Source organism: Tauraco erythrolophus, chromosome 1, assembly GCF_009769465.1.
Source record: "Tauraco erythrolophus isolate bTauEry1 chromosome 1, bTauEry1.pri, whole genome shotgun sequence".
Lineage (NCBI taxonomy): Eukaryota > Metazoa > Chordata > Aves > Musophagiformes > Musophagidae > Tauraco > Tauraco erythrolophus.
The window spans coordinates 30560980-30580884 of NC_141465.1; positions in this window are offsets into that span (position 1 = coordinate 30560980).

Genomic DNA, 19905 nt, shown 5'->3' on the forward strand with positions numbered 1-19905 from the left:
ATGGATTTTTGTGGATGAGCAAAATAACATCTTCAAAACCAGGTCACCACAGCCTGGCATGATTTCTGGAAAAAGAACAGACAAATCAGTAATACAATAAATATCCTCAAGCAGGCCAAAGGAAGCTCTGGAGTTTTAGTCTTTGCATGGCATCTCTGTAACGTGACACATGTTTTGTGCCAGAAGCCAGCAGCTGGCAGGTTTTCGGAGCGCTCCCACACAGCTTTCGAAGCACAGCCCAGCACTGCTGGCGTCACTGCTCCTTGAAGCAGCTGTGCCTGAGCTCTCTTTGGCCTCGGATGCAGCAGCATCGACTGGTAGCCAAACCTTGCCTCTTCTTATGTGTTAAGGCCACCCAGATGCCAGGCGATGCTCCAGTGTTAATAAGTCCTTCCTCTCCTTATTCGGTCTCCACAGTGCATTTTTGACAGTAGAAGACATAAATATGCAAGCTGTTTTACAAAGAAAGCCCCTTGAGCCTGCGATAACATTGCAGAGCACAGAGTCTGCTGCTATGAAGTGTGTGCTAGTCACAGTATTTCACTAGCCACATCTTATAAATCACTCTTAACTCCTGGATGAGAGAGATGATGGAGGCAACTGCTGCTTGCAAACATTTTTCACGCACTGCATACCCTTGTCAGGGTCCCATGTTCCAGAGGCAGGAATGAAGAGCTGCTGTTTCCATGCACAGGGACTCATCACTTGCAAAAATAAAAGGGTAACAACCGTTTGCTTTCTTCTATGAGGACGCAACACGATCAGGAACGAGTCCAACTCAGGAAGCCAGGCTTAAGTACTTTTATGAGAGCACAGCTGGGGTTATTTGAGTGCTGGCCTAGGGGGGCAAACTTAGACTCATTCTCTAAATACTCTTCATATGTAAGTGCAACACCCCCAAGGCACTTTCCAAAGTTCAAAGGGGACAAAGCTTTCTCCTTGTAAACATTAACATTGTCCATGGCATCTGAAACAGGTATATATAACTAGGAAGCCTTAAAAACTGAAGGAAGGATCAAAATATCATATAACAGGAGATTTTGTTATTTTCTCCTTTAGCCACTTTTTTGTATAATCTGATTGGGAATCCATACATCCTAGCTTGCTTCTGGGTTAAAGCTTTCTCCTTTCCACTGCTGCATCCATTAGTAACATGGGCCAGGGTAGAAAACACTCTCACAGACCAGGCTTTCCCGTGACAGACCCCTCCTGAATCCTGCAGGAGTTCCACTTGTGGAGTAACAGCAACACCATCTCACTTATAAGGCAAAAACTCTTCAAGATTGAGGCAAAGTGTTCCAGCTGCAATGTTATTCACAGATCAATATGCTATTAAATTAGTTGAGGTGCTGCACAATAAATCTTTACAAATTTACCGTGAAACATCTATGCGACTAAATGAAACAAGCTTTACGTGAAACAGATGAGTAGAGGCAAGAAAAAGGAAGAACTTGAAGAACTTTCTTGACATTTCAGTATTATTCTTAGTATTTAACCAAACATACAAGACATTTTCTGAAAGATATTTTAGCCAAAGTGATCACCATATTCAAAGCAAAGTTATTTGCTCACCAAAAGTCATAAAAGAAAAAAAAAAAAAGTAAGATGTAGTTTAGGGCTAGCAGAACAGCTGGAAACAAAGACAGAGAAGAGAAGAAAAGAAAAAAAAAAAGTCGTCTTGGGAGGCTGAAGTGTGCTGGGTTGTTAGTTTTTTTCACTTGAACCACAGCAGGAAATTGTTGGCTTCCAGGGAGCCTCCCTCTTGGGGATTGCTTACAATCCCTGGCTCCTTGGGAGATGCAGCTCCTTGGATTTCCATTCTTACCTGTTCAAACTCTTTTCTCTTTCTGAGCCAACTGCAGGCACGTACACAAACTGTCACTCAACTCACTCGTGCTTCAATATACAGCTGTTGCCCCCGTATCCCACATACATGTACTGACTGCTCGACATTGAGAGCTTCCCATCTCCCCATTCCCTGACCTGGTGTGAGTTGGACTTGTGATATTACAGAGCATCTACGAACAGCACTTTAGCAATGCAGAATACATCTGTGCACTTGGTGATGGTTTTTGTGTTTGTTTGCAGCCTTCCCCACTGTGTCTCTTAGACCAGCACCTTCACCCATGTTTGCACCAAAAGCTTATGCCAGGAAACTCACATTTGAATTTGGTCTATTAAAGTGTAAACCATCGGCTGGCACGTGTTCAGCTGGCACAACGCACTCTTACTTTCATGAAAGTACTGAAAAAAACACTTTTCAGAGACACAGCAATCATCTTGAAACATTATCAGTGCTATGACACTGCACCTCCTCTGATAAGTTAAATTTTTCCTCATTGTGAAAATGTTCAATTTCCTCCAGTGTTTCTTTGTTTGGCTCTGTGACCTGTTCTGCCGGAGCATGGGATGCACACATGGAATGCAAGAAGAGAAGGGTGCAATTTTGCAATTTTTTCAAGGACAATATTTTTTAATCCAAGCAGGGTTTGGCTTTTAACAACAACATATGCTGCAGCAAATGTTCTTTTCTGTCAATGTAATTCATTATCAGATGAAATTTCCAAATGAAATATTTAAACAATGACAGAAATTCTAAATATTTAATTTAGAAGTCTAACCAGTGAAAGTAAGTTTAAAAAGTTGTTAAATAAAAAGCCATCATTTTTCTCCATGTGATCTGTTTAAAAAGCCCAAACTTTTCTCTCTGCACACTAAAAGAAGTATTATTCAACTGAATTTTGTATGAATTCCCATGAAAAACAAAAAAAATATACTTTTTACAGGGAAGTAATTTAAAGTCCAGGATACAGTTGGATTTCTGGGCTGTGAGCACACATTGCTGGCTCATGTCCAGCTTTTCATGCACCAGTACCCCCAAGTCCTTCTCTGTGGGGTTGCTCTCAATCCCTTCATCCCTCAGCCTGTGTGGATACTGAAGGTTGCCCTGACCCATGTGCAAGACCTTGTACTTGGCCGTGTTGAACTTCATGAGGTTCACACAGGCCCACTTCTCAAGCTTGTCCAGGTCCCTCTGAATGATGTCCCATCCCTCAGGTATGTCAACTGCACCACTCAGCTTGGTGTAATCTGTAAAGTTGCTGAGGGTGCACTCGATCCCACTCTCTGTGTCACTAATGAAGATATTAAACAGTACTGGTCCCAATACAGATCCCTGAGGGACACCACTTGTCACTGATTTCCATCTGGACGTTAAGCCATTGGCACTGGTCTCCAGATGTGACCACCCAACCAATTTCTCATCCACCAAACAGTCCATCCATCATAACCATATCTCTCCAATTTAGTGAGAAGGGTGTTATGGAGGACCGTTTCAAAGTTCTTACAGAAGTTCAGATAGACAACATCCATAGCATTTCCCTTGCCCACTGACATAGTCACTCCATCATAAAAGGCCGCTAGGTTGGTCAGGCAGGACTTGCCTTTCATGAAGCCATCCTGGCTGTCTCAAATCATCTCTCTGTTCTCCATGTGCCTTAGCATAGATTCTAGAAGGATCTGTTTCATGATTTTCCCAGGCACAGATGTGCAGCTGACAGGTCAGTAGTTCCCAGAGTCCTCTTTTCTACCCTTTTTAAAAATAGGTGTAATGTTTCCCTTTTACCAGGTCACCAGGTACTTCACCTGACTGCCATGACTTTTCAAACATCATGCAGAGTGGCTTGGCAACTACATCAGTCAATTCCCTCAGGACACTGGCGCTCATCTCATCATGTCCCATAGACTTATGTATATTCAGGTTCCTCAAGTGGTCATGAACCTGATCTCTTGCAGTGGGAGGGACTTTGCTACCCCAGTCCCTGCCTTGAGGTCCATCCACTTCAGAGATGTGGGAAGAGAGATTGCCCTCTACTCTGCTTTGGTGAGACCCAACCTGGAATACTGCCTCCAACTCCGGAGTCCTCAGCACAGGAAAGACATGGACCTATTTGGAGTGGATCCAGAGGACGGTCACAAAAACAATCAGAGGGATAGAAAATCTCTCCTATGAAAACAAGCTGAAAGAGTTGGGGTTGTTCAGCCTGGAGAAGAGAAGGCTCCAGGGATACCTTGTTGTGGCCTTTTAGTACTTAAAGGGGGCTTATACACAAGATGGGGACAAATTTTTTAGAAAAGTCTGTTGTGATAGGACAAGGGCTAATGATTTTAAACTAAAAGAGGGTAGATTTAGACTAGGTATAAGGAAGAAGTTTTTATAGTGAGGATGGAGAACTATTAGAACAGGTTGCCTACATAGATGATAGATGCCCCGTCTCTGGAAACATTCAAGGACAGGTTGGATGGGGCTCTGAGCAACTTATCTAGTTGAAGGTATGTATCCCTGCTCATTGCAGGGGAGTTTGGACTAATGACCTTTAAAGATCCCTTCCAACTCAACTATTCTATGATTCTGTAGTTATTCTGAATATTTTCAATAAAGTATAAAGCCAAAAGGAGGAAAAAATATATTAAAAAATAATCTTTTAATATGTATCTCTGCAATAGCCCAAGTGAGAATGAGAGCAGAGTTTCAACTGAGTATCAAATACTGTGTTACTGATCGATTATTACAAAAGTTCTCCAAAACTAAGTGCCATATGGGATCCTGCTCCCATCCCTCTTGAAGGCATATGCAAAACTCTCATCGCCCTGTTTTAATGCAAGCAGTCTTTATTTCCAAAGAAAGTAAAAGAAGAGGCCTCTCAAGTTTTGACCAGAGGACAAACTGGATCATTTTTTGTCTTTGCACAATTTTCCTGGCTACTGTGGAGCTCCATGGAAACAAGCGTGATAGTGACATATGAAGACATCTCCTCAAGTCCACCTGGGAAGAGCACACTACCGTCACCTAGGAGCACACACGATGTGGAGAGGCATTGCATCCTCTCCAGTCCCCTGGACTATGACACTTGAATGCCCAGGAACTATGAGGCTGTGTGGAAGTGATCTCCAGCACAATGCTAGGGCAAGCAGAAGCTTCCTCCAACATAGATGGTGAACTCATACCAAGAGCCATCCAAGCGGTGCTTCATGTGTCTATGCCTCCAGATGAGGAGAAAAGCTACCATGACATATACATCTAGTGCTCTGCCAGCACTTCCCTGCTGGAGGGGGGCACCATAGGTAAAGGTTGGTGATAGCCAGATGCAGCTGCAGATTTTCAGGTGCCTTCAGAAACTATTTCAGCCCCAGAATGGTGATATTCTGGTACTCATACCAACATAGAGAGTGAAGGGCTGAGTAGACCCCTGACAAATATAATTTTGATAGAGTGGACATATATCAACCAATGTCCCAGGAGATAAAAGTGAAGAATTTCTGAATCCATCAATTGCTGTCCCAGGAGCATTCCTGCCCTCAGTCCTGCCTGAATTCACTACCTCTCTGCCAGCTGCTGTTTCTCTCCCCTCCCAGCCAGGGATACAAGGATGAGGCTTAGATTATCACCCAAGGTCTGGTGTTAGGATGTATCTCCACTACACACCATATCACAGCACAGAACCAATGGAGCTCCAAACTAGGTTGGATGTCCCAGCAGCTCCAGGTGAGCTAATTTCTGTTGTGACTTAGCTGCTTTCTCTGCTGAGCACATGAAATTATCTCCAAGTAGTCTGTCAATCTGCAGGTTACGCACATGCTTCAGGACATGTGCCCCTTCATATCTACTGACACATAAACAGAAGACTCCATACAGTATTGCAGGATTTAATTAATATGATATTTTTCGTACTCAAATTCTTAAGTCTGCCCTTGGAAACATGTAGGGCAAGGGAGCTGTGTAAGGCCACAGTTAGTATTAGGCCACCCCTTCTAATCAATATCAAACCAGAAAAATACAGTTTACAGGCATAAAGGGTTCCCTAAATGTGCAGTTCAGCAATACTGAAGTGATAGCAATCTGGCTGGCTGCTTCACATAGTTCTCACCTCTGTAGTATCTGAGCATCTTCCAGTTTATGGCTCTAACATCAGGTACCCCTCAATTAAGCATGACAATACCTAAAGCTTGCCAACAGCCCTTGTCAGCTGGTAAGCACATTACAACTATTAATTAGGCTTTGCAATACTCATCAGATGTAGGTTGTTAAGTACAGTATGGCTACCTCTGTTCAGTGACAAGAAGCCACTAATGCAGTTACAGCTGTCCAGCCATCAGAAAATCATGTAAGTGGTTCACATCTCAAAATTTCAGTGTTTTGTTACATCGTGGTTATCATCCTTTTCAAGGACTGAGAAATCTCTTTTTCTTCTGTGCTTTTCTGAAGTACATACCTGCACTGTCAGCATTTCCAGCTCATTTTCCCTTCCCGTTAAATCATCAGCAATTTAGATGCCATTAGGATATAAAAAATGCTTACTGGCTGCCTGGTCTCTGAACATGGTGGTGGAACAGACTTGCCCATACACTGGGGTGGGGAGCAGGGCCGTGCGGTGCCTGTAAACCAGAGTTGGTGGCTTCTGAGCTCCCTCCATATAGACAAGGCCTGGGGAGCGCAGGTAAAGAGCAGGAAGCCACATGCCTGGAGGCAATAGTTAGCATCTCTTAAGAAAACTAATGGGCCAAAAAGTCTGCACACAAGTCAGCACACAAATGTGCAGTGTAACCCACTGGGACGTGCACTTCAGTAACAGTCAAGTTGTTTTTGAATAAGGCATCCAGAGGGCAAGCATTGAGCAACCCAAACCATGCAAGATCAAAGGCATCACTTGATTCAGTGATCTCTGCACAAAAACATTGGTGGAACTTGTTGTAGGTTGAGGTTTTTTTGTTTCAATTTCTTTGGCGTTTGGGGCAAAAGGGAAAAAAAGTCTTAAGAACCATGTACTGAAATGTCTCCAGATGTGGAATACCTCCGCTACTCTGACTGTTGCAACACACTCAGCAGCTTCAGAACAACACAAGGTTGTATGTTGCATCATTTAGAGAAGTCATCCTTGAAAAGAGATGTGTCTTTATTTTTGTCCAAGACAGAATAACGTTCCCTTACAATCCCCAAGATAGGATACTGAAGAGCATGCCTGAGGCAGCGATTTAAGCTAAGCTTTTGCCCTTGCTCTTCAAGAGCCTGGAACGGCTCGTGCAGTCACTTACAGCTGTTCCTGGCATCCCGCTACAGCCTGAGATTCCCGTAGTGAGAAAGAAGGAATTCACTTGAGCCTGTGAGGACGGAGCTGAGACTCTTGCCAAGGAAGGGACAGGGTGAGACAAAGGGCAGAGCCCGGAGAAAAGCTCTGGAGAAACAGCACGCCTGTTCCTGCTGCCTCCAGGCATTGGCAAGCAGCTCCCTCCAGCTCTGGGACCTGACACCGCTGGAGTCACCACAGGGGATCTGGCCATTTGCACTGCCCTGCTGATGGCCACCACCAGATCTGTCAAAATCTGTCCTCCATACAAAATCTCCAGTGCTCTTTCCCTGCACAGCCAGGCAGCAAAAACGGTGCTGCCAGTTCCTTTCAGGCTTTCCCACTGATGTCCTTAACCTAGAGGCAGGAGTTGTCCCGTGCCAGGGTGGGTGGCATGCAGGTCTGCTTGAGGGCGACCAGCTAGTTTGGCTGAGCTGACAGGGCTTGGGACCTTGCAGAGGGCCAAAGACCTGATTAAGCAAAGTGCTAATGGCCTCAGCAATGAACTGCTTTGCCAGCACAAATAATTAACCTGCTAAAAAAACTGGTAAATCTATTACCAGGTTCAGACACTGTGTCTTTGGGCAAGATAGGCTTAAAACATGAGCAAATATGTTGAGTGTCCACCTACACCCACTGAACTGCATTGTGTACCTCTGCCTGGCAGTTCAAACAAGATTTTTTTGCATCTGTTTTTTTGAATTTATTCTAGTTGATTGGATCTAAAACCTCTAATAACTACACTCATTTGTACTACATATACACAACCATTTAATACAAAATAAATCTTTTATGAAGGCTCTTGCTGGACTCTTGGAAGATATTTTACTGCAGTTGTAAAAGTTGCTATCAACTTTTAAGTTGGACCATCAGATTAGTGTCCTACAAGTAACAATTCCTCTGCTTTGAAATGTTACATCTCAAATATTACAGAAATTTACTATCAAATAGCAATGACAAGATTACTTTTTCTGGCAACACTGACTAACAAATTCCATTCAAATTATTTTTAAAAAAAAATTACTTCCTCTAAAATCACTTTCCTGAACAGTCAAAAAAAAAAAAAAGTACCTTTTGACCAAAAACCTTTGGCAAAATCAATACTCTTGGCTTCCATCCAGAAATTAAAGATGAAATAGATAATGGCTGAAAAACATGTTAAAAAGCTGACTGCTCCCAGTGGCACTGAAGGCAAAGCCTTATCTATCTTGATGTTTTGTATTTCTGCAATAAATGTATGAAACATGTTATTAAACCAGAATTTGCCCTCTGTAGGAAAGCAGTGCACAATCATGACTATTTGTTCTATGTTCGCATGTTTTGAGAAACAAACCAGGTCAGGAATCTTTGCAATGGTGCCTTCTGCAGCACTGTCCTTACTAAGTGATAGACGCTATATGTAGCTATAGGAAAACTAAACAAACAAATGTGATATACATAGATGAAAGGGAAAGAAATATGGGGAAGAATTCAGTGTGACAAAAAGCACATCTGTCTAGTTCTAATCCCTTCTCTTCCCTCCTCTGCAGTGTGCAAATAATCCTTATCTAAATATTTTATTCTGAAACTATGTTGTCTCTTATCTTTTTACACCATGTTTTTGTATTTGATCTTAATCTTCTTCTACTTAGCTGGTACTAGCCTTTGACCTTTTCACATTTAAGGATTTTCTTTCTGCAGAAATTTCCCACTAGGAATAGGAAAAAATATAAATATTGCTGTAGGTAAATAAGCATATAAGATCTAACATTATATGTGGGGGAAAAAAGATAAGAACATTTTAGCATGAATTTGTTTTCCTAAAAGTTAAAGACAAGTCACATATTTTTTTTCCTATAATGATATTTTCCATAAAATGAAGGCATGCTGAAGGCAGTGCAGTGAAATTACACCAATTTACAACGTTGCAATGCATCAGATTCCAGCCTACTCTCCCAAGAGTGTGCCTCTAACTCCCATAAACAGCCCCGAAGTTCTTTGGAGGAAACATTTACTTTATAATTTCACCACAAACTAGAAAATCAACACCAGCTATAGTGTTGCTAAATTATTCCCCCCTCACAAAAGCAGCTGTGAAAGATTATCATTACAGTTCTCAAACACACTTTTTTTTAAATTACAAATTCTCAGTGAAAGTTGTTGATGAATATTAATTCTCATTATCCCAAAATTTTACAGAATGAGCATTCAATCATAAGTTCCCCCAATCATAAGTTCCCTCCTTCCCAGTCAAGACCATATTTTTTCTATTGCCCCTTGAGTTTCTTCTGGTGGACAAGGAACACCTTTTCAGAGCCAAGTCTGAACATTAGAGGTAATTCACCACTGTACCACTCAGGGCAGAAACAGAATCCTGGTTCTTGCAGTGGCCCTTCTCTGTTGTAAGGCTATTGCCAAGAAGGCCTGCATACCAAACAGGCTTTCCTTTTCCTCACATATTTCAGAGCATGGAATGGGATAAAGAAATACAAGCACAAAAAACCCTTTTCTTAAGCAACTACATATTTACTCTGACCTTATTGTACTATACTGCCACTGTGGAGCACGTAGGGAAAGCCATGCTTTGATCACCCTGGCTGCCACGTGTAACAACACAAATGCAAGCACAGACTTTAGCATGGAATGTGTAGGCTCAGCAGGGACCTCAGATTCCATTTGGGAGCTCATGCTGAAGCCCAAGCCACTGATGGGTCATTACTGCCTTTGCTTTTCCTATCCAAGCAAAAAAGTGGGATGAGTCCTAGCGCTTTAATCACATTTCTATTTGTGATAGAGATGGCAATTATTGTACAGAATTATCTGCAAAAGCTGTGCAAAATATTTACAGTGAGTGATGAGTCCTTGGGCTTATGTTTCCAGGAACTCAGCCTGAGGTTTACTGGCTTCGTAATTATAACAGAAACCTCCTCCCACTTAGCCACCCTCACACCATTCTGCCTGAAGTTTTCTAAACACGGATAGCAAATGAAGACACCAGGGTCAGGCAAAACTGAGAGAGAAAAGAAATCTGCTCTAATGAATTCAGTCTGGATATTTATTAATTTTCCTCTTGTTAAATACCCAAACAAATCCACACAGGATGTTTGCTTCCAACCAATGCAGACTGAGGGGTTTAATTAGCTGAAAGCTCCACAAACGGAGCCCTGCTGAGTTTGCAGTGCTGCAGTTACCACCCGAGTTTTAAAGGAGACAGAAACGGCCACAGGATATCTAACTATGTCCTGGATCAAAGTGAAATGGTGACTGCCTGAGTTCAGGTGATAATATAATCAATTTTTTTTTTTTTTAGTGCAATGAAAACTATTGTTGTTTTAGGGTCTCTTTGAACTGCTGAATTGTTGCACTCCTGGAGAGATGCACAAACGCACAGCTAAAGTAGAAGCAAGCATTGAGAACACTCAAGGTGAGATATTGTGTCACATTCTTAAGACTTTTGAGGTTGCTTTTTTAAAAAATATGTAATATCTTGGCAAACTCAGTTAACAGTCACCTTTGTTTTCCTTTCTTGTGTGAAAAATGAATATAGAAGTGTCAGAAATGGTGACGCTGCATGAATAGTCTGTTTTAATAAGCTGAACTTCATCTTGTCAAATGTGGTTTGTGGGACTTAACGTCTCTTCTTTAGACTGAATAACATGGTTATTTTTACCAGTCTGTACTTAGCAGACATAGTCACATACTGGTTCAGCATATTCCTCATGAATATGATGTAATCTTGCACCATCATCCACTACGGAAAAGAGAAAATCAGTCAACCTCACAGTATTGCTCTTCCTGAAGCCAGCCCTTACAGGAAAGCCTCCTTCCAGGAATCCTTCCCTTTGCTCACTGATGGCCTTGCTCTTTTCTCCTGACAAAATGGCCACAAATATCCCTGCGTTGCTCTCTGCAGTCCTGGGTGCTTTGTTGCCTTGTCGGTCCCAATGGTGCATTGGGCTGAAGCCATGAGTGCAAAGGCTGTTGCTTTGGAAAAACTCTCTGGAAGCCATCCTTTCTCAGAAAAGAAGACTCTTAAAGTCTGTTTCAAAAGAGGCATGCTGCTTTGTTTATTTGTTTTGGCTTCTCCTGGCTTCGTTCCTCAGGGAACCAGCTTATAGGCTCTCAGGTCTTGGGAATCCAGCTGTCTCCTGATTACAACACTGGCAGTCCTCCTAATTTCCCACTATACTATTTATCCTTTCTCTGATGCTTTGGACAACATCACCTACTCCCCAGTTTGTTTTGCTTAGAGTTCAGAACATGGAAGAAGGAATTCCCACCTGGGCCCTGAAAGAGCTTCATTGGGAGCTCCTGTTCTCAGAACCCACAATGTCACCTCTTATAGCCATTGTCACCCTTGTCACTTTGTATTCTTACTCTTTATATATATATATATATAAATTATTTGTTGTACTTTGTCCTTCAAATAGCCCTGACTTGAGAAAAACTCACTTACAAAGCTAAGGTGAGTACTGAGAAGTCCCTAGATTTCAGCCGTGGGATATAACCTGACTAAATGATCTCTAAGTGAAAGTCAGCTCAAGAATTTGAGGCTAATTCCCATCTGTGTATGTCACAAATTTTAACGCAGGCTCTCATGGAAGGTTGGTGCATGACTACAGCACTGCATCATGCCAGCTATTGCTAGATCTGCTTCAGTAAAATCACTGAATTTGTATTGATTTGTAGGGTTAGCATAACATAAAAGAAAGTTTGGTATGTGATCACAGATGTTCTGGTCAGTACAGTGATTTTTTAATAAAGTCTCTTCTAATTGATTGATGCCAGCAACAAACTATCCATTATTTCAGGATTTGTCTTCCAGTGCTTTGCATTTTGAGCCCTCGTAGCTATCTGTGCCAACTACGTGTCACTTTGCATAAAAGTCAGCAGCTAGATAGAGGGATGGCAGGGAAGAACAGCCGCTTTGAAAACAGCCTCCGTGCCTGTTCCCCTGACACCATCAGAGTGAAGGTCCTGGGTGATTGAAGCTTACACAGGCCTTGGAGGCAAGAAGAGAAGTGGGATGGTCCCTTCTCCAGCTTCATCCTTCCTATACCTGTGGGACCAGCAGCACTGGAGATAGCAGAGGGATTCCCCTCCCCATCTTCCTAGAAAATCTTCTCTCTCCAAAGGGACCTTAACCAAAGCCCAGCCAAAGGCACCAAGCTGTGTCCACCCCATGAACATCCAGTGAAGGTCATAGTGGGACAGAGAGAAAATCAGCATGCCACGTGGCAGCAGAGTGTCTTTTAGGCTATAAAGGCTGAAGTAATGGGAAGAAGAATGCCTCCCTCTGGAGTAGCACAGGGCTGTGCATGGGATCGGGCTCCGTGGCCCATCGTGTGTGAAACGCCACTTAGAAAAGCTGCCAGGAGAGGTTGTCTTGCTAGGAGCAGCTGCGGGGTGGAATAAAGGTGTGTGTATGCTGGGGAGTTAAAAACATCTCCGAGCCTAATGACTGTTTTAGTGGTGACCTGCAGCCCAGACGGAAGCAGGAAAAGCATCCCGAATGTGCTCTCTGGCTGATTACCACCCACTGTCTAAAATATAGCGAGTCAAAAGGATTGTTAAAGCCTGCTGCGGTCTCAGGGACCAAATCAGCCAAACAAATAATTCCACTGCTTGCTGTTAACACGTCCCAGAAATGTGAAACAAAAGGTACAAGCGATATGTTGCTCCCCTCTCTAATTTTAACTGCAGTTCTGCAGACAAGATGTTCCTTACCGCAAATTCATTACAAAGCAGCAACAATAGAGGGGCAAAGCGAAATAAAAACTCCACATCTCCCTGGGGAAGTACAATCCATTTCTAATCCCTTTTTTTTTTTTCTTTTGTGTCGACAACCAGCAATCAGAGGGTAAGCAGACATAACAGAGCTACATGCTATTGCCAAGCCACGGTTAAAAGAAGAAAAGCTGATGTGGGGTTACACCATTCTCTAGTTTACCGTGCAAGCGAGGGAAAGAATGACAGCAGAGGTCAGAAGAAATACCATTGCTTTCATAAAAGATGGACAATTGGTTCTCTGAATTATGGAAAGATCCAGCTTAAACATAATAATTAGCACAGAATGGAAATGGAAGTTCCTTTCATAACAAATAGCAATTACTGAGGACGCGTGGCTTTAGAAGGTAATGCAAGTTTGTAATGAATAGGGAACTATGGAGTGGATGTACGGAGAGCAATTTAATCAGCCCAGGGGTATAAGGGCCATGGTCAGCTCCAGTCAGCATGGTGCAATATAAAACACATGTATTAAAATATCAATAAAGGAAACAAAGAAACCATTCAAAATATAGGCTAAGAGTTAGTCACTGTGCTTTTCTCCAGACTGCATGGTGCTGCCAAATCAAAACCTATTCCTTCCACTCACCTAGGAAGTCAAAACGAAAAGAAATGCGTTGTCCATATACTGGAAATACAGGGAGGCCTGAAGTCCTCCATAATGATGATAGTCACCCAAAATTGTCCAGCCCTCCAGGGACACAGTGGGGAGGGGGACCCACATACGACGCAACTTCTGTACCTGCAGCAGAAAAGAACAAAAAGAAAACAAAGACTTACCGCTTGAGAAAAAGTAGAAATGCAGGAATTTCTAAGGCAAGCAGAGGAAAAAGTAGGAGTGAGGGGAGGCAAGGACATGAGCAGGAAGGAGATAAAGCTTTGCAGAAAGGGAGGAAGGGGTTAAACGTTCAGGGGAAGAGCAGAATAATGAGGAAAGCAGCAAAAACAAAGTCCCACAGAGTGGGGAGAGGAGGAGGGTGGCATCCTCAAACGTTCCAAAATCCTGACAATGTGAATTAGTCTTGCTCTGAGATTTTTGGACTCAGTCCATGTCTCTTAATACTTATCAGCTATATATCATCTTCAAGCACCTGCAGAAACATTAATCCTAACTAACCAGTCTTCTCAGGTATATTTGTAATGCTATTGTCCTCACTTACAAATAGGACTGCAGAAATATGAGAAATGAGACCCGGCAGAAGGTCTTAAACTGTGTCTAAACAAGGTGTCAAGTGGTGTTTTAATTCATGTTAGGCAGCACTGGGAGTTTTTGCACCTTTTCTCCCAGTAGGAGCAAGTCCAGGCAAGCCGTATCTTCCCCTCTGACTTCTCATTATAAACTGATGTATAGACCAAAATTACAATTAATAGCTGAGGAGGAGGGATTGGCCTTTATAATATAAAGGTAAAGAGAGGATTTAATGAAGGAGTATCAATCTAACTGAGGGTAAGTACCAAAGAGGAGAGGGGAACATTGCTGCGGAGCCAGGGGTGCGCGACACGGGGCTATTGCAGACCGACTGTATGCGAGGAAAGGGGGAATTAAGAGCCGACCCTCAGTTGCAAAGGAACATCTTTGCCATTTGAGGCTCACTGCAATATTGTTTATGCAGGAGCTGCTGATGAGGAAGAGTGACTTCCCCGCTCACAGCTGAGACGTGGGCAGCAGTGGAACTCACACTTTCATCTAAATATTTCGCTGAATTTTCCCCAAGTGCTTTTAATATCTCATCGCTTTCATTGTGAGTTGGTTTGACTTTCTTTTAGTGCCACCAGCTGCTCCACACACAAAAACAGTTGGCTGTGAACTTCAAAGTTCAACACCGATTTTCACTGCAGTTTCATGCCAAGATTCCTATAGGAGGAGAAGGAGAAGGGAAAGTAGCTTGTTAGGGATACATTTCTCTTCTGTCTGTCCTAGAAAAGGGCTCTTCAGGTACAATACATTATTCCGCATACATAACTTACGGGCATAATCCATCAGACCACAGGTCCACCTAGTCAACCGCTCTGTTTCCAAAGCAGCTAGTGGCTATAAATGACGTAGTTGTGTAACAGTATGCCAAGTGATATCCTTCCCCAGAAGATTCCCAGAAGTCCCCCTCGTGCAATTTTCAGCTTAGAGTCTTTTCAGTATTTTTGTATTTACTAGCCCTCAGTGGATTTTATTCTCAGTCATTCATCCCCAAACATTTCAAGCCAATGTAATCAACTATAATGCTGCGCAGCTCACAGTCCCACATCTGAACTGCACCCTGTGTGAAGGATGGTCTTCTTCTGCAGCGAGCTGCAGGGATGGCTGTCTCATTTGACCCCTCCTAGCTCTTTTGTTGCAAGACTGTAAACAACCATTCCCTGTTCACCTTCTCCTTGTCACTAGAGATTTAATATATCTCTCCCATATCCCTTTCTGGTCATTTCTTTCAACCTGGAGAATCATTGTTCATACAGAAACTATTCCATACATCAGATTATCCTCGTTGCCCTTCTTGGTGTTGTTTGCGTGTCAGCTGCATTCCCTCCGAACTGAGAGGGCCAGATGTGAATACACATTTAGGATGCAGACACAGCATGAGTTTGTGATGGCGACACGCTGCTTTCTGTTTTGATCTTTATGCCTTTCCTAATAATCCCTAATTTTCAATGTGCCAGTGTGATCAATAACAAGTGTTGTCATGATGTTTTCACGCAACAAACTATTAGAAACCTGAGAGCTCCTTCTTGTGAGGTAGCAATCACCTTAGAGGCCACCATTTTATGTGTGAAATTAGGATTGTTTTTCCCATGTACACCACTTCATGTTTCCCTACAATGAATTTCACTGACCACCTCATCACCTCTTCATTCACTCTTACAACGTCCTTCTGCAGTTCTCACAGTCAGCCTTGCATTCACTGCTCTGAATGACTTAGTATGACCAGTGAATATTGTCATCTCATTTTTTCCATTTTCGGTTCATTTAGGAACACATTGAACAGCACAAGCTCCCCACACAAATCCCCACAGGACTCCATTCATGACCTTCTTCCACTGTGAAAGCAGAACATTAATTTCTGCCTTCTGTTTCCTTTTAATTATCTGTGTACAGACCTTTCTCCTTCCCCATGGCCATTCAGTGCTGCAACAGCTGATGGTGAAGGACCTTGTAAAAACAACCTTACAAAGTTACCAAGGAAATGAATCACCCTTATCTACATGCTTGTGGACTCTCTGCATTTGTAAAGAAAGTGTGTAAGTAGATGTGATTTTTCAGTCTTCTTGGATGTGAAGCCACATCCCAAGGCAGTGAAATTTCTAGCAGCAGTTCACCAAATGTCAACAGAGAAGTTGTCCCTGTCCTCATGTATGCAGCTTTGCAGCTGAGTAATTCTGTAACTGTGGAACGAATCCTTGAACTTCAACACAGTTTATGCTGGTCTGGGAACTTCCAAAGAGCTGCTTTCATAAGAAAAACAAGAATAAAATGGGAAATAACTGGGAACGGGTGTTGTAATCTGCAAATAAAACATTATGCCAAAGTTGATATTTGGTATTTCAGTCTGAATTCCTATTTTGCAAAACATTATATCTTTGCAGTTATTTAAACATACATATATCACAGCCTTCTTACTGCACTGAGTGTGGTTCATTCATTTTTTAATCACCTGATTGTTTCTAGTAGTTCAATAAAAGTATTGCAAAGTCTGGATTCATGTATTTTAATCAACTACCTCTTTTTATCCCACTTCAGGCAAATCACAAGTAAAAACAATACATGAGTTCTCTAAAGTACATAAAGAGAGAATCTGAACTGGTGATTTGTGGTCCCAGTGCTTTGAGGATTTTAAAGTCAGTAGGTTGCAAACTCTAGGGCTCAGCTTCCACCCATTACTTAAAGAGTGGATAACATGCTTTTCTGCTTCTTGCAATAGCAACTGGCTGCCACTTTGTGAGTGAATCAGACGTTGACCTGAACTAGCTGAATAAACTAAAATGAAAAATAATCCCCCTACTGCCAGAAAAGACTACCCCGTCAGTATTTATTTGGCACCTCAGTGAGTCAGTAACCATCCACCAGCTCAGCAGTCTGGCACCGAAAACGTGCTACTTTATATTATTGTCTTATAATCTAGTCTGACATCATGAAATAAATTTTAAAAATACTTCTTAAACTTTTCTTTGCCATTAATTTTTAAACTGTGTATCAAAGAAAGAAACAGTTAAATTTAAGGAATCAATTTCTGCAGTAGACATCAAATTATATCTACCGTGAAATCTTTAAAATCATATGCTGAGTGGATAAATCTTACAATCGTGTGGGGAACGTTTCAGGAATATGAAAATTTTTTCAAAACAAGAGACAACCAAGGAGCTCAAAAAGCTTTTTAAATTCATACACCAAAAACCAGCCACCTCTGATGAAGCGTTAGCTCTGTGTCCCTGGGACCACCATCCCAGACTGTACAGTAAGAGGTTTCTGCAAGGTTGGAAATATCACAGAGAACATGGTTTGGTCAAACAAAGCATCTCCTCCCCTCCACGCAAACAGCTTGGTGACAAGTCTGACCAAGTGGTTGCCAGTGCGGCACTCGCAGCTGAGGATCAGGGTTGCACCATGGCAAGACCCATCAGGTGTAACTGGGGTGAGCTCACACATCTTAAAAGGACTTTTGCCTCCATCACTCCAGCTCCTAAGGCTCTCGCTATGTCTCATGAAACTGGATTAAAACGATTGTAGTAAGTAGTAGCAGACCAAAGTATAAATGTTACAGAAAAAGTAGAGAATTGCTTCTCACTGGTTATTTCAGGCCAGAGAACATTTCAAAAATATTCTTGCTCTAAACAGGTGCTGGGCAAGACCAGCAGGGGTGACGACTGGAGACGAAGCGCTCTCAGAGAAGTTTAACAACATGCTGTCCCTCACAGTCCTCCACCACGGTATTTAAATATTTTATCTCTTTCCTGCACTCAGGATTATGTATTAGGAGAAGGAAGGAAGGATCTGGAAGATTGCTTTCCTGTGTTCTTGTTAAGCTTCTCTCTCTCAAGCCTGATGCCCATATGGCCTGTTAATAATGCAGCACCATAATTTAACAGAGTTCGCCTTCAGATAAATCCCAAAGTAAGCATGGTCTGGGATAATGCTCACTTAATATGAAGTGCATGGCCCAAAGGGAATTGACAAGCAAACCAAACTATAAATGCTAAAAGATGGAGGAAAAATACAAGTCATCCCAAGCACTTCAGAAGTTTTTACTATTATTATTATTATTATTATTATTATTATTATTATTATTATTATTATTATTATTATTATTATTATGAGCTTTCATCCCGTCAGCTTGAATGAAAAAGGATTAGATCTCCATATTCTCCTGCAGGTCCAGGGACTCCCAGTAAGGTGCAAAATTTTAATCAGAACGATAAAGGGATTTTTTTTAGAAAAAAGTATATCATTTCATTCTAATAGAATCCAGGAGGGTGCTCAAGGCAACTGGTGAAACATGTAATGATTTGTTAGCATGAAAAAAAAAAAAAAAGGAAAGAAAGAAAGAAAAAAGGAAAATGAAGGAGCTAAGGAGTTGGACCAGAAGTTTGGCTTTGTGTTAGTAAAGCTAAGAGTGAGTTAAGAAGGTTCACTAGCAGGGAGTATCACTGTGACATAGATGCAGGGCTTACGGGTTTCAGGTCAGTCTCCGGGGACAGGTGCACCCACTCAGTTGCTGTGGGGTCCAGCCAGCAGTGCAATGGCTGTTCTTCGAGTGACACAGACAGGAGGAACAAGGAGCATTTTGGGCAATGCTCATGTGACAACCATAACCCCGGACACCTTCCCACATTCACCATGCCTTTGGGCTTGGAGACATGAGCATGATTTCTCCTTCTGAAAGGATAAGGAAATATAACGAGCCAAAAAGTAAGAGAGCCATTTGGACTTGAGGAAGACTGTGTCGTCTTCACTGTGTCATGACTGTGAGCAAGCTGTGCCTTTTCATTAGCAATTGCAACACTTACCTGAGCAGATCCTACTTAAAGGGAACAAATAGAAAACAAAGAAAAGGTGAGCGTATGGTTTGGCCAGTGCTTTTAATTTTACTGCACCTCCGTAAACTGTGCCCTGCAATGTCAGAAGAGAGGCCTGGGCCAGCAGCTGGTGGAGGTCTATTATGACAAATGGAAGACTTTGTGGTGTTCATATGGTTATTTTTACTGCCAAGAGCTGGCCTGACCCAGGCTGACCGGCAGAACCAGGGCAGCTCTCATGCAAGGGCGTGTTTCCTCCAGCAGCCTTGTGTCGCCCCTGGTGCCCACTTTCTGCCACCAGGCACAGCCACCCTCGGGACACAGCCCTAGTCAAAGTCCACAGGGTTTAGCGCATCAGGGCTCTCAAAAGGCCTCTAGTTTTCAAAAGAGAAAGCAGAAAGTTTTACTAAATGTGAAATTCAATTCACTTAATGTGTTTCCAGAGATTATTCACCAACAGTAACACTTTTTATTTTATTTCTGCCCACAGCACCCCAGCTAACATAATGCTTAAGTATCCAGAGGAGACAAAAATAATTATGTAACTTTGTGATATCTAAGCAATAATGATGAAAAAGTTCAGTTTCTATCACAGTCATAGAAAAACAAGACCTATTACTCACATAACATTTAACTCGCTTTCAATACCGCAGTATAGTGCTTCTGTCTCAAAGCATTAATAAAACGTAACTACACAGGCTGTTGAGAAAGCAGATTTCCATAGATTTTCTAACATATCCGAGGCTTTCTGTTTAAGTGTGAACATGTATCTGAAATATTATTGCAACAGTGAATCGAAAAACTCTTCCCAAAGTGCACAGGTGGCCTGAAAAATAGATAAATAAATATGAGGTTGATAAACAAAATATCAGTTTCAATTACTATTCTAGAGAAATCAGATCTTCTCCCTGCCCCCTCAAATTACGAGTATAAGGAAATTTACCAGGTTTTTTTCTTTTGAATTCCTCTCTTTATGAAAGGAGTTTGAAAATCATGGAAGAAAAACAAAGCA